We start from the raw sequence: 13,277 nt of genomic DNA on the forward strand, positions 1-13,277 counted from the left end.
CAGGCATTGCCACAAGCTGTGGGGTAGGTTGCAGATAAGTCTCAGATCCAGGGAGTTCCCGTCGTGGCGCAGTGGTTAACGAATCTGACTAGGAACCATGAGGTTGCGGGTTCGATCCCTGCCTTTGCTCAGTGGGTTAACGATCGGGCATTGCCGTGAGCTGTGGTGTAGGTTGCAGATGCGGCTCGGATCCTGCGTTGCTGTGGCTCTGGCATAGGCTGGCAGCTACAGCTCCGATTGGACCCCTAGCCTGGGAACCTCCATATGCTGCGGAAGCGGCCCAAGAAATGGCAAAAAGACAAAAAAAAAAGATAAGGCTCAGATCCAGTGTTGCTATGGCTGTGGTATAGGCCATCACTGCAGCTCCAATTCAACCCCTGACCCAGAATCTTATATGCTACAGGTGTTTCCCTAAAAAGAAAAAAAGAAAAAAAAAAAACAAAAAAAAACAAAAAACCCCATCTAATAGCAAGCATAAAATCCAATATGAATGAGATCTACTGACGAATGCCATTTTAGCCATATCATTAGATCAGATCCCTGGGGAAATGTCATAGCCAGAAACGAGAATGGCACCGTTCTACGGCACCTGCACCTTCACACACAAATCTGGAGTCAAAGAAGAAGACCATCAAAAGTGATGGCGAGGAACAGGCAGTGAGAGAAGGAAAAGACAGGTTATAACAGTTCATGGAAGCCAAGGGAAAGGAACATCCCAAAGAGGAGACCAGGCTTGCTTTGTTAAAGGTTGCTCTGAAGTCAAAGATCAAGGGACAAGAGTCTTTAGGATGTGGCAAGATGGCAGCTTTTGATGACATTGAGAGCAGTTTCCATGAAAATGGGGGTGGGGTGGGGTGCAGCTTGCAGTCATTTGAACTGTTAACTGGAGGAAGAAGCAGATAAAAATCTTACAATGAAAATAAAAATCACATCTAGTGAGAATTTCAAAACAGGAGAAGAATTTTCTAAGATGTATGGTGGGAAAAAAAATTAGTAGCTGAATGGTCTGGTTTTTTATTATATATTTAGCTTATAAAACAGAATATGTCTGCTCTATAGGTTAACTAAGATTTTTAAGAATTCTGGCAAACTAGGCAAAATATTAAAATGGATAACTTGGGATTGAGATAAGAAAAAAAAGTCCCTGGCACATAGAAGGCACTCAATGTGTTTTCAAGTGAATGGACAGATTATTTATAAATGATTGATACAGTATTATTCTTTGGAAAGGAGGTAAATCCTGAGTCTATAAAGTCTCCCCTTATTTTTATTCTTCAAAGAACAAGTAGGTACTTGATGCATATTTGATTAGCCATCTAAGTATACTTCATAGCTTAAATATCAAAACATTGCCTAGAAAACCATGTGTCTACTTGAAAGTGGAAGTGGAAAAAATATATCCAAGGGCATTTGTTTGGAAGCACTTCACTAACATTTTGTGCAAAGTATTTTCATTTCTTGTTAAAGATAAAATTGTTACGTATATATACAATAGAAATTTTATATAATATTAAAATTATATAAACAAATAGCAGTATAGAATTCCACATGTTTTATATATATATATATAGGTAAGAGCAACTCTACAATTCCAGTAGTATTTTTGCCCAAACTGATTTACTTTTTAGGCAGAATAACTCACAGTACAATAATAAAAGTTGTCTTTCCTGGCAAAGCATACTCTGTTGATCATCACAGCGCAGCCTCAGGGAGAATGGCTTTTTACGACACCTGTGTGCATGGAGTTATTTTAAGATGTAAAGTCAGGTCAGCTTGGAAGGTGGAGGCTTAGCTGAAAATTGATTGGAAGTGGGAGATCCTCCAGAGGCTTCTGTCAACAAGCAAAGTAATTGGGGACAATAATTCAAAAGTTAACTTACTGGGGGGGGGGGTGTTACTTTGTAAAATAGTTAAGTAAATCTACGTGAATAGAAATGTTTTCCTAAATGGTAATTATTGGAATATATATATTCACAAGGTTTATCAATGGAAAGGCTTTAGTTAGTTAGGTGATCACACTGAAACATGTGCTGATTTCAAATTGTTTGCACTGTTTATCTTGGCCTCACCATAATATTTATTGCTGGCTGAGGTCTTTTGGGGTGGCAGTGGTGCTGAAAATTGAACTGGATTCTTGGTTCTGATGAAATTGAATACCACATTCCCATGAGAAGATCTTTAACGTGTATTGCACTAAAGGTCCTTCGAGCAAAATCACAGAACCAGTTTCCTATTCTCTGCACCCTCCCAGGAATTCTCCATATGGAAATGACTGATTAATTTTCAAGGGAAAGTTGACTTAACACTGTTTTTGTGTTAGTCCAATGGACTTGTTCAAGGGATGCTTATTTTTATGAAGAAGACTATAAACTCAAACATAAGGGAAAAGATTTCTTCAATGACTGCTTTGAAAAATGATGATGAAAAATAATTTTCATAATGTAGTAACAGTAGTTCTTGCCCAGCTTTGTGGAGGTCCTATAATAATTCGATTTTATTCTTTGCTAAAGTTGCTACTGTTAAGAGCATTCCTGAAAATGTGTATTATCTCTTTTAATGCTGGCATTTCATGTCTCTTTCCCCATCCAAAGGACCATAGACACACCATCCATCACTAGACTTTCCCTTAAAAGTCCTGTCTGTCTCTCTATCTCTTTACCTCTCCCCCCGCCCTCTTTCTAAAGAATACTATACACTCTGCCACATAATGTATTACACCTTGGAAATTTCTTAATTTCAAGATCTCACGTAACTACAAATGAGTTAGTTCCCTTCTTCAGCCATTTTTGAAGTTCAATTTTCTGCAGTCTAAGTTGGTGGATCATGAGGAATAGCTGTATTTATGAACACTCTGGAGAATATAATCCATTCTGTTGAGAATGCTAAATTATTTATAAATGTATTCTAGAAAATTTATTGATTTTTTTTCTGTAAATAATCAATTGTTCTGGCATAGAGCATATTACCCACTGTTCCATACGCCGCTGTTCACGGTTTACATGTAGATTTTCAAGTTCAGCTCTCAGGGATTACTTTTGGCTTCCCATGTTTAAGGAAGCAATGATTTTTTTTTTTTCTACAAGTAAAAATAAAAATTTGGTCATCATTCAGTTTGTGATTTTCCTAACTTCTACTGTTTTCACAAAATATAATTATTTTCCAACATAATACTTGGAAAACCCTATAAATCATCTGTTCATTTGATAGATGAGAAAATTAAGTTCCTGACAGGTGACATGACTTCTTCAAGATCTTAAAGCTGGTCAATAGAAAGAGAATTTCTCAAAATAAATTTTCAAAAAAGAAGTATGTTTCATCAAGTGATTTAAAAATTCCTATGAGTTTAATGAAACAAAAACACTTAAAGCAAAATGAAAGTCATTTCATTGTAGATGCATAAACTATTTAGAAAAAAATTATTATTATTTTAAACATATACACACATATATGTATGGCTCGAAATTTATTATTATTATTATAATGATTTTTATTTTATATTTCAATTAAAAGTTTCAACATTCTTTTCTCTCTAACATTTTACAGATGCAGTAGTTCAGTTGTGCTCTACAATATGCCTTCAGCTACTTCTGTAGCAGAATTATTACATAACAATCCTTACTCCAACTGTGATCAGTGGATGATCTTTGAATATTTGTACTACACTTGGAAAATACATTTCTACTGAGTTGCCATGTCACACAGGACAACGGTGATGGGGTCTAGCTGAAAGTCAGAATAGCACTTCAGTGAATTTGCTGCTGGCCATGAAAAAGTAGCCTTAAATTAAATCAACCAACTCTTAGTCTTACTGTGAATCAAGAAGAAAATTCTTCAATGGGTGCTCCCAGCTTAATTTAGTCTAAAAAGAACACATTTCTAGGCACTATCTGTATTATAAATTCTCATTGCTACCTTTTTATTCCCAGCTAACATGTAAATCATTTCATTCTATGACTGAAATAGATACTTTAGTATATAAATATGTCTAGTCTTGCTAGAGTATTTCAGAAATGCTCTTAAATGTAGAATTTCATAGACCACTAACAAAGCTATGATTTAATCTTTAATAATGATGCATCATAAATTGAATTCATCTGGTTGTTGGGTGGCTCAGTGCATGCTTATATAGGTTTAGAATTCACTGAGTATCTATGTGAATTTTATTAAGCAAATGATCTCTGGAATGCAGAGTAGTGTCCATTATGGAAGCGACATAAATTTGATAGCTACACAGACTAAGAGCAGAATCAGCCAAGAATTATATGTATGGAGCTTTGAATCACTTTTTGAAATAAAAGGTTAGCGTTTTTCAGTTTCATTCCCAACTGGAAAATGTTAATGTATTAAGTTCAATGGACAACATCTGAATAAAGTAATAGCAAGCTAAGCTACAGATGTGTTTTAAACAATTGACAGTTTGCAAGAAAAACAGGAAACAGTAAAGCTGCTGTCCTGCTGACGTGTGCCGCTTTTTTTACAAACAGGAAAGGTTATAACCAGTTTATTTGAACTGTCTTCTAGGTAAGACTATGCCTCTTAACCGCCTCATTCCCAGTTTGACTCAAAAGAAGACATTGCTCTGCTCCCCCCTGACCCTGAATCTTCCACATTCCACCAATTCTATGGTTCCGTTTATTGAATTTCCACAACTCTTGATTATTTCTGTTGTCTAGATCTCAAATATTTTACTTATTTACTACTTAGACCCTGGAAAATACATTGAAAGCCACTCAAAACACACAAACAAAACCTGCATTCTTCGGTGGCACTTAATCCTTAGTTGGCTGTATGGACTACCTCTTGCAAGTCTCGTCTTTTTGTAAAAGGCTAAAAAATAAACTTTAAAACTCCCTTGCCATTTAAAAAAAAAATTGCATTTAGACCTTTATTAATAGCAGAAACCAACTGGATGCTAGGCCATATATCAAATTGCCTGTTTCTAATCTTGGTTTTGCTTATCCATCCTTTGGAGACGATTCACAGAAGTGATTATCCCATGCACTTTATCTTTCTAGTTCGGGGCATGGTGTAACTGAATGAGATTAGTCATTCTATCAGCCTCTCTTCACATCAAGAGTACCTGGTGAGAATTAACTTTGTATCTGAATAGTTAACATTTTAACCATTTCTGGGAAATACTGATTGAAAATGTTGCTAGGCATCCCCACATATCAAGTGTGCAAGGTAATAAATGACTTATCTTTGGATGGTTTAATTTCTAATCAGAGAGATGTAAAATGTGTGGAAGGTTAAACATGTTTATAATTAAAATATTAACTATAGGAAGATGGAAATGTATCTTTTATATTTGTGCTCCTTCTGTCTTTTATATTTCTTACTGATACATCACATTGAAACGTCATCCTCAAAAGGGGGTAGCTTAGAGGACCTTAGAAAGGCCATCTCTCATGCTGCATTGCTACACTTGCAGACTTGGTCATTAGTTCCAAATGTGACTATGATGTTACAAGCTTAACCAACAATGTCTAGGAGTTAGATAGGACTCCAGTAATCAGCCTTCTGTCCGACTCAGAATGCCCATTCTGAACAAAAGGGTATCTATTCTCTGTGCATACATTGAATACATTTATCTCAGCTTTCACAGAAGAACGTTGAGAATATTTGGTAGTCATAATTGTACCCAGTCAAACTATTTATTTATGGTTGAACATTCCTGATTCTTCCAAGCTTTTCTCTATGACAATTTTTTCTAGGATATCTTCATTCTAGTCATAACTTCGACAGATAAATGATAGTTCAAAATTAAGTTTCAAAGTCCTTTTGAAGAGAATATGGTGTAGATAAGCACAAGGGTGGTTATTTTCCTCTAGCTATGGAATATAGCTTTTCTTTTAATTGAAAAATATTTGTATTGGATTTTGTTTCATTAATGCCCCTATTGCATGAAAAGCATGGCTCCTAAAACATGTAATTCCCATTTTGGCAGGACACTCACATCCTTTGATGTCATGTCATTCCAGATTGCATTCCCATGCCACTCGCTCAAAGGAACGTATTGAAAGTGCGGAATGGTAAAGATCATCCATTTTATTTAAAGTTTTTTTTTCCACCCCATTGAACATTTGAATGAGATTCCAATAAATGTCTGAGTGCCTGCTCCTTATTGAATGTGACCTCCTGAGAAGCTGTCATTGAAACAATGCACTCATTTCTACAACAAAATCAAAATGCTTCATGGAAACGTGATCCTCCCACTTTAATGAGATATCTTCTGTCTCTTTTCTACATCTGTCCAAGAGAAATCTATCGTCCTCCTACTCTCCCAGCCCCCGAAAACAGAACTTGTAAACACCTAGTGCTCCTCAGGGCCCCTTTTAAAGGATCACTCCAACATAAGGAAAAGGGGGGACACTCCCTTTTTTCCAGTGTGCTTTTTCTGAATCTCCATTTCCAGATCCTACACCATCTTTCCTAGCTCATGATCTGCACAGCACGTGTCTTCACACCTCGTCAATCCTTCTTGCTTCCCTGTCTGTCCACTGACATTCATTTCGGATGTTAATTATACATGTTAAATGCCTAGCTGAGGGGTAATGATGATGGATTAAAACAATGCCATTTATCTTCCTGCCAAAAATCACACTAAAGCAAAAGTCAAGGGATTTTTAATGTGGGAGCATATAAGAACAAAGATGATGGGACTAGAGGCAATTTCAACTATATTTTGAAAGCTAGAAACCACCTGGGCTGATAGTAACTGACTTAGCAATTTGGAAAAACTGAATCCTAAATCTGTGATGGAAAAGCCAAGAAACAATCTAATTTATACTAGAGGATGCCCCTCAAAGATTATGACTGTGTGGTATTAGTTTTCTGTAGAAGTAAGGATAAAAAGAGGATAATTAGGTGAAAACTTTTTTTTTTTTTTTTTTTTTTTTTTTTTTTTTTTTTTTTTTATGGCTGCACCTGCAACATATGGAAGTTCCTAGGCTAGGTGTTGGATTGAGGTTGCAGCAACACCAGATCCTTAATCCACTGAGCGAGGCTAGGGATCAAACTTGCATACTCAGGGAGACTACATCAGGTTCTTAACGCACTGAGCCACAACGGAAACTCCTCGTTGAAGTTAAAACAGCATGGCTATTAGAATGGCTAAAATGAAAAATACAGATAGCACCAAATGTTGACAAGGATGTGGAATACATAACAGTACCACCAATCTGGAAAACTGTTTTGACAGTTTCTTAGAAGCACGCGTAGATCTTTATGCAAAAGAAATGAAAACACGTGTCCACACAAAGACGTGGGCCTGAATATTTAGAGCAGCTCTATTCATAATGGCCAAAACTTAGAAACAGCTCAAGTGTCCATGAGTAGGAGAATGGATCAACCAAAGGAGGAACATTTGTGCTGTGGAATCTATTATAATAAAAGGAGCAAATGACTATAAATGTAAGAACATGACATGTCTCGAAATCACTATGCTGAAACAAAGAGCAGGAGGCAAAGTCTACAAACCATATCTCATGTATATAAATCCTGAGATAAGCACAAGAGAGGTTGACTGTAAAAGGACAGGAGGAATCTTTTCTGAATGATGGATATATTATGTCTCTTAACTGTGTTTGTGTGATCATGGGTGAATGCAACCGTCCAAACTCATCAGACTGCCCATTTTACACAGACAGGTTGATTGTATGTCGTTATTCCTCAATAAAATTGATAAGTAGAAGAGGTAGTTTTAAAAAGGAGTTCTTTTGTGGTGCAGTAGGTTAAGGATCTGGCGTTGTCACTGCAGCAGCTCCGGTCACTACTGTGGCTCAGGTTCGATCCCTGGCCCAGGAACTTCCGCATGGTGGGCCAAGAAAAGGAAAAAAAAGAGGATAGAGAAACAATTAATGAACCTCCGATCTTCTCGATCATTGCATGTTGCCAAATGACTTCTTTGCTTTTGTGTCAGCAAAATGCTGGAGGAAAGGAAGATAGAAGGTCTCTGGCTGGAGGAGATTGTTTGCATAGAAAGAATATGCAAACATGTACAATACTGAGTAGTAGTGCCCTAGCTTTTCCTGCAGTTTAGCTTCCAGGACGACAGAAGCCAGGTGGGAAGATCTCTATATGGAGAAACAACATGAATAGGTGTTTAGATTTTCCCCAAGGAAGTGGCATAACCTACAGTAAAGATCACCACAGCCAGCCTCCTCAAGCTCAATGTCCCAGTCAGTTTTTAAATGCCCTGCTTTTATTTTTATGCATATTAATTGTATTTATTAGTGCATAGTTTAACTGTTGAATTACATTTGACCTGCAATAGCTTATGAGCTTCAGGTATACACAGTAATTTGATATTTTTACAGACATTCAAGAATCATTAGCCATTTATAAAAAGCTTCCAACTTAAAAGTTAGAGTTCAAAATAAACAAAGAAAAGAAAAAAAAAGTTTGGAAACAGAGACGATGCCTGGAAAAAGATTGCAATCTTTTATTTAGATCCTTAGAGAAATATGATTTTTTTTCATGAAAAAAAAAGAACAAGATGCTCCTAAAAGTCAAGAAAGATTCTACAGAAATCTTAAAAAGTTGAGGAAATATGAAATAAAAATAAAGCAGAGTGAATATGAAATGAATAAACAAAAAGAGAGGGGAAATTAAGGGAAAAAAAAAGAAGAAAAGGAGAGGACTGGTTGAGGAGGTACAGCATTCCAGGAAGAAAAGTGCAAGAAAGAAAGAATAACAAAAACTGAAGGGAGAAAACCATCAATTAAATAATCCCTGCATATTTCTCACAACTGAAGGACATGGGTCACCAGAATGAAAGCTGCTCCCCAGCCGCTTAGCAAAACAGATGAAAAATTGACCCCCATCAAGGCTCATCAACGTGAAATCTTAGAACCCTGGTGGCAAAGATAAGCCTCTACAAGGTTTCCCAGGGAGGGGAAAATCTTAATGGGTCGCATGAAAAGAATCAGGAATTAGAAAGGCTTCAGGCTGCTTAAGAACCACTCTGAGAATGGGAGACAATGGAGCAATGTCTACAAGATTCTCAGGGGAAATTATTTCAGACCTGAGGCTTGATACCCAGCCAAACCATAAATCAAAGGTGACGGAAGCAACACTCGATGTCGCCAAGATAATCTATCTTGCACCCTTTCTCAAGAAGATACTGTACGACCTGCTTCATTAAAGCAAGGGTATGCACAGAGGCAAAGGAGGCATTGGATAGAGGCGAAAAGGCGGGGGGGGGCAGGATAAAGTGGAAATTCCACGGAGATGGCCATACGCCAGGCAGCAAGGAAAATCAGCCCAGAATGGGGCAGGTCAGAAATCCTCAGAACGGACACAGTCACTGCAAAAAAAAATATATATATATACACATATATATTTGCTTTTCAGGGCCACACCCGTGGCATATAGAAGTTCCCAGGCTAGGAGTCGAATCACAGCAACAGCTACCAGGCTACACCCCAGACACAATAATGCAGGATCCGAGCTGCGTCTGTGACCTACACGGCAGCTTATGGCAACACTGGATCCTTGACCCACTGAGCAATGCTGGGGATTGAACCCACATCCTCATGGATCCTCATCGGGTTGGTTAACCGCTGAGCCACAACGGGAACTCCCACAAAATTTATTCTTTAACTGATGAGGACTAAGAGGAGATTTTGACAATTGGGAGAGAGTTTGGATTTGTATTAGTGTTAAGCACATGAAAAAAAAAAAAAATACACATCCAAAAGTAGGACAACTATTAACTCCAGAGGATGAAACATTTTACTAAGGAAGGAAAATATTTTAGTGTACAATATGGAGCAGAATAACATTTGCTTATTCAGAATTATATAAACATGGATCTAATGAAAATTATATAAACTATATTAGGAGGATGGGAGAAGATTTTGTGTGTGGTAGGGGGAGTGTATATTTACGGTAAGAGCAGAGGGCATGAAAGTGAAAGACAGCTAAAGCCTCTCTTTTCTGGAGTTGAAAAGAAATAGATAGTACCTAAAAGAGAACATAAAATCAAGGAGTAGCAAAAGAATCCTCTACTTAAGGTGTGAAAGCAAACACCTAAACAATCAGCTGACAGAGGTGGAAATGGTTGTCTCTACAGGCTGGTAAACTGGAGAAAGAGGACATGAAGATTATTGTCTATTTTGGTGTGAGCCTTAAAGAATGTCTTGACATTTCTGGCTTTGCCTTTGCATATGGACATTTGATAGAAATTAAAACCAATTTTTTTTTTTTTTTTTAAAACCAAAGCTTGTATCCCAGCTTCAGGACTTCTCGACCATGTAAATGTTTAATGTCTTTCATCTCTACTCGATTTAAGCCACCGATTATCATATACGCCCACTATTTACTTGGTCATCAGGTGTGAAAAATTGTATTGTCCAAGTTTTGATTTTTAGATCTAAATCCAAAATCAACCCTCTAGCTTTTTTTTAATATGTCTAATTTTTTAATTAGAGAATATCAGATAGTAATCTAAATAAATGTCAAGAACCATCAGAATGTTTTCAAACGCCAAAGGTTCAGGGAGAAAAATATATGCAGGTAACATTGCCTGGTTCCACAAGACTCAACTAAAATAAACAACAGCACATTGCATAACATATTTCATATTTCATATCATATTTATATTATATTTAAATATTTTGCAATTCCTTTATTAACAATACCAGAAATTTTTGGTCCATTTATGATACTTTTTTTTACTGTTTTTTTTTAGTACTCAAATGAATTTATCACATCTGTATTTATATAATGATTATAACAATCCACTAACAACCCTCTAGCTTTTAATCATATACTACATCCAAATATCTGGACTTCTCTGCATTACGATTAATAGTTCTTTCTTCCTGTTAATACTTCCCTATTCCCTATCCTTCAGAGTTTTCTGCTTTTTCTCAACCCCTTCATCACCCTAAAACTACATGTTTAACCATTCATCGTTGCTTCTATACCAGTCAAGGTGCCTCAGCCACTTGGATTTTTCTCTGGTATAAACCTCTAACTCCGTCATAGGTACATCCTTGACAGGTTCTAAAAGATCTTCGGAGAAGAATGGACTCCTTTACTAAATTCTGTCAATTACCAATTCTATCCAGAATTGCTCACACATGGCTTTATCAATTCAGTTAATAATTTTAATTTATTGATTTGCCATTTTCAGTTGATAATCTGTCAACTTTTCTCCTTTCTCTATAAAAGCATCTTTTAAGGTTTCATCATTTTCTAGCCAATAAAACATCCCTGACATCTCCATTTTTAACCAGGTTAGTTTGTTTTGCATGTGTGGTGGAAGAATTCGAATAGGCTATGCCCCCCAATGCCAGGGTGCCCGGTCCCTGGGGCACACACATCTTGTCCCAGTTATTCCATCCATCTCTAATCCAGGTACTTCTGTGAAGGGGTTGCAATGATGGGTGATGATGCAGCTGAGTCTAAGATAAAGAGATTATAGGGGTGGCTGTGGGCACTAAACTCATCACAGAGCTCCTTTAAGAGCGGACAGTTTCCTCCAACTGCTTGTAGAAAAGTAAGTCAGAGATTCGAAGCAGTTTGTTTGGAGATGGAGAAGGCTACATGGCCAGGAGTGCAGGTGGCCTCTTGAAGCTTGGAGCAAGACGTGTCAACAGCCAGCAAAGAAATCAGGGCATCAGGCAGGAACTGCATTCAGCCAAAAACAAGATGAGAACTTGCTGATGAGAACTCAGGCCCTGGAACCCTTGATGTCAGCTTTCTGATACCCTGAGCAGGGAACCAAGGCATCATGCTCAACTTCTGATCTACAAAGATGTGAGCTCATGGATGGGCATGGCTTTGAGCTCCTCAGTTTGTGATCATTTCTTACACAGCAGTAAAAAACAAATACTGACTGTAAAACAGTATTTTCCCTAGTTTATTGAAATTTAGTCCATCGGCTCTCTCCCTGTTTTGTGTCTGAATATTTAAATGCTATTTCTCTCTCCATGACCTCCTTTCTTTTCTCTCCAGCTTGTGTTTTGATCGAAATCAATGAAATCAGTAAGGTCATCTTGGCATCCTATTCTATTCTGTCTCCTACTTTTACTACAGAGCTTCTTACAAAAATAGACTATACTCCAAGTCCATGATTTTCTTTTCTGTGGAAAGGTTCATTTGTGCTGTATATTAGATTCAGATATAAGAGATATCTTATGGTATTTGTCTATTTCTTTCTGACTTCTGGGTCGCCCTGGAAACTAAGTCTAGTCATTTATGATGGAGCATGATAATGTGAGAAAAAAGAATGTATACATGTATGTGTAACTGGGTGGCCATGCTGTACAGCTGAAAAAAAAATGTAATGGGGGAATAAAAATAAAATAAAATAAATTAAAAGAAGAAAAAGAAAGAGACACTATCAACATTTTCTCCGTAATTCTGAAGACAGATCCAGGGTCCTGAGGAGCATGAGCTGTATTTTAACTGGCAAACCCTATTTTTCTTCACTCTGTCCATTTCTTGACAGTATTAATGCCTGGCTGGTGTCTTTGGTCATCTTACCCGACACAATGCTCTCTCCACTTCTGTTGACATGGACTTTTAAATCCAGCAAACAACCTTGCAAAAACAAGGACCAAATAGAAAGTCCCTGTTGTGGAGCAATGGGTGAAGGATCCAACTGCAGTGGCTTGGGTCGCTAGAGATGCAGGTTCGATCCCTGGCCTGGCTCAGTGGGTTAAGGATCTGGTGTTACTACAGCTGTGGTGTAGGTCACAACTCTGGCTCGGATTCGATCCCTGGCCCGGGAACTTCCATGTGCCCTACATGCAACCAAAAACAACAACAGCAAAATACACCTGGGGACACTGGACATCAGTAACATTTATTTTCTTTCTTGAACATATAAAACTATATATATACATACATATATATACACACACACACACACACATATATATATATATATGTATAAAGTTAGTGGATGGTAAATTTCAACCTTGAAATTTTTCCCAATTGAGCCTTTTCATACTATAAAACTGTATCTGGGGAGCTCCCTGGTGGTCTAGTGGTGAGGGCTCAGCACTTTCACTGCTGTGGCCCAGGTTCAATCCCTGGTCTGGGAACTGGGATCCACATCAAGATGCTGCATGCAATGGCCAAAAATAAAAATAAATAAATAACAATATTTTTTAAAAAGGAAGAAAATTATATCTTATTCACTTTTATCCAACTCTCCACTCACAATCTGTGTTCAATTTAAATGTAAAACCTAATACCAACTTTATTTACTTAATTTTTGCAGTGATGTTGTGTTGAACTAATTCTACTTTTTTATATGTATC

At 37.2% G+C, this 13,277-nt stretch overlaps 1 non-coding gene across 1 annotated transcript; it reads left to right on the forward strand.

The window, feature by feature from the left end:
- The first annotated feature begins 12,986 nt into the window (after positions 1 to 12,986).
- On the forward strand, positions 12,987 to 13,058 carry TRNAE-UUC (transfer RNA glutamic acid (anticodon UUC)). The gene has a single exon. It is a non-coding gene; the product is annotated as a tRNA-Glu (tRNA).
- Positions 13,059 to 13,277: the final 219 nt, after the last annotated feature.

The sequence above is a fragment of the Sus scrofa genome, chromosome 10 (assembly GCF_054392235.1).
Source record: "Sus scrofa isolate SSC_HxYL_T2T_F1_AM1 chromosome 10, Sscrofa_HxYL_maternal_Yorkshire_Landrace_v2.0, whole genome shotgun sequence".
NCBI lineage: Eukaryota > Metazoa > Chordata > Mammalia > Artiodactyla > Suidae > Sus > Sus scrofa.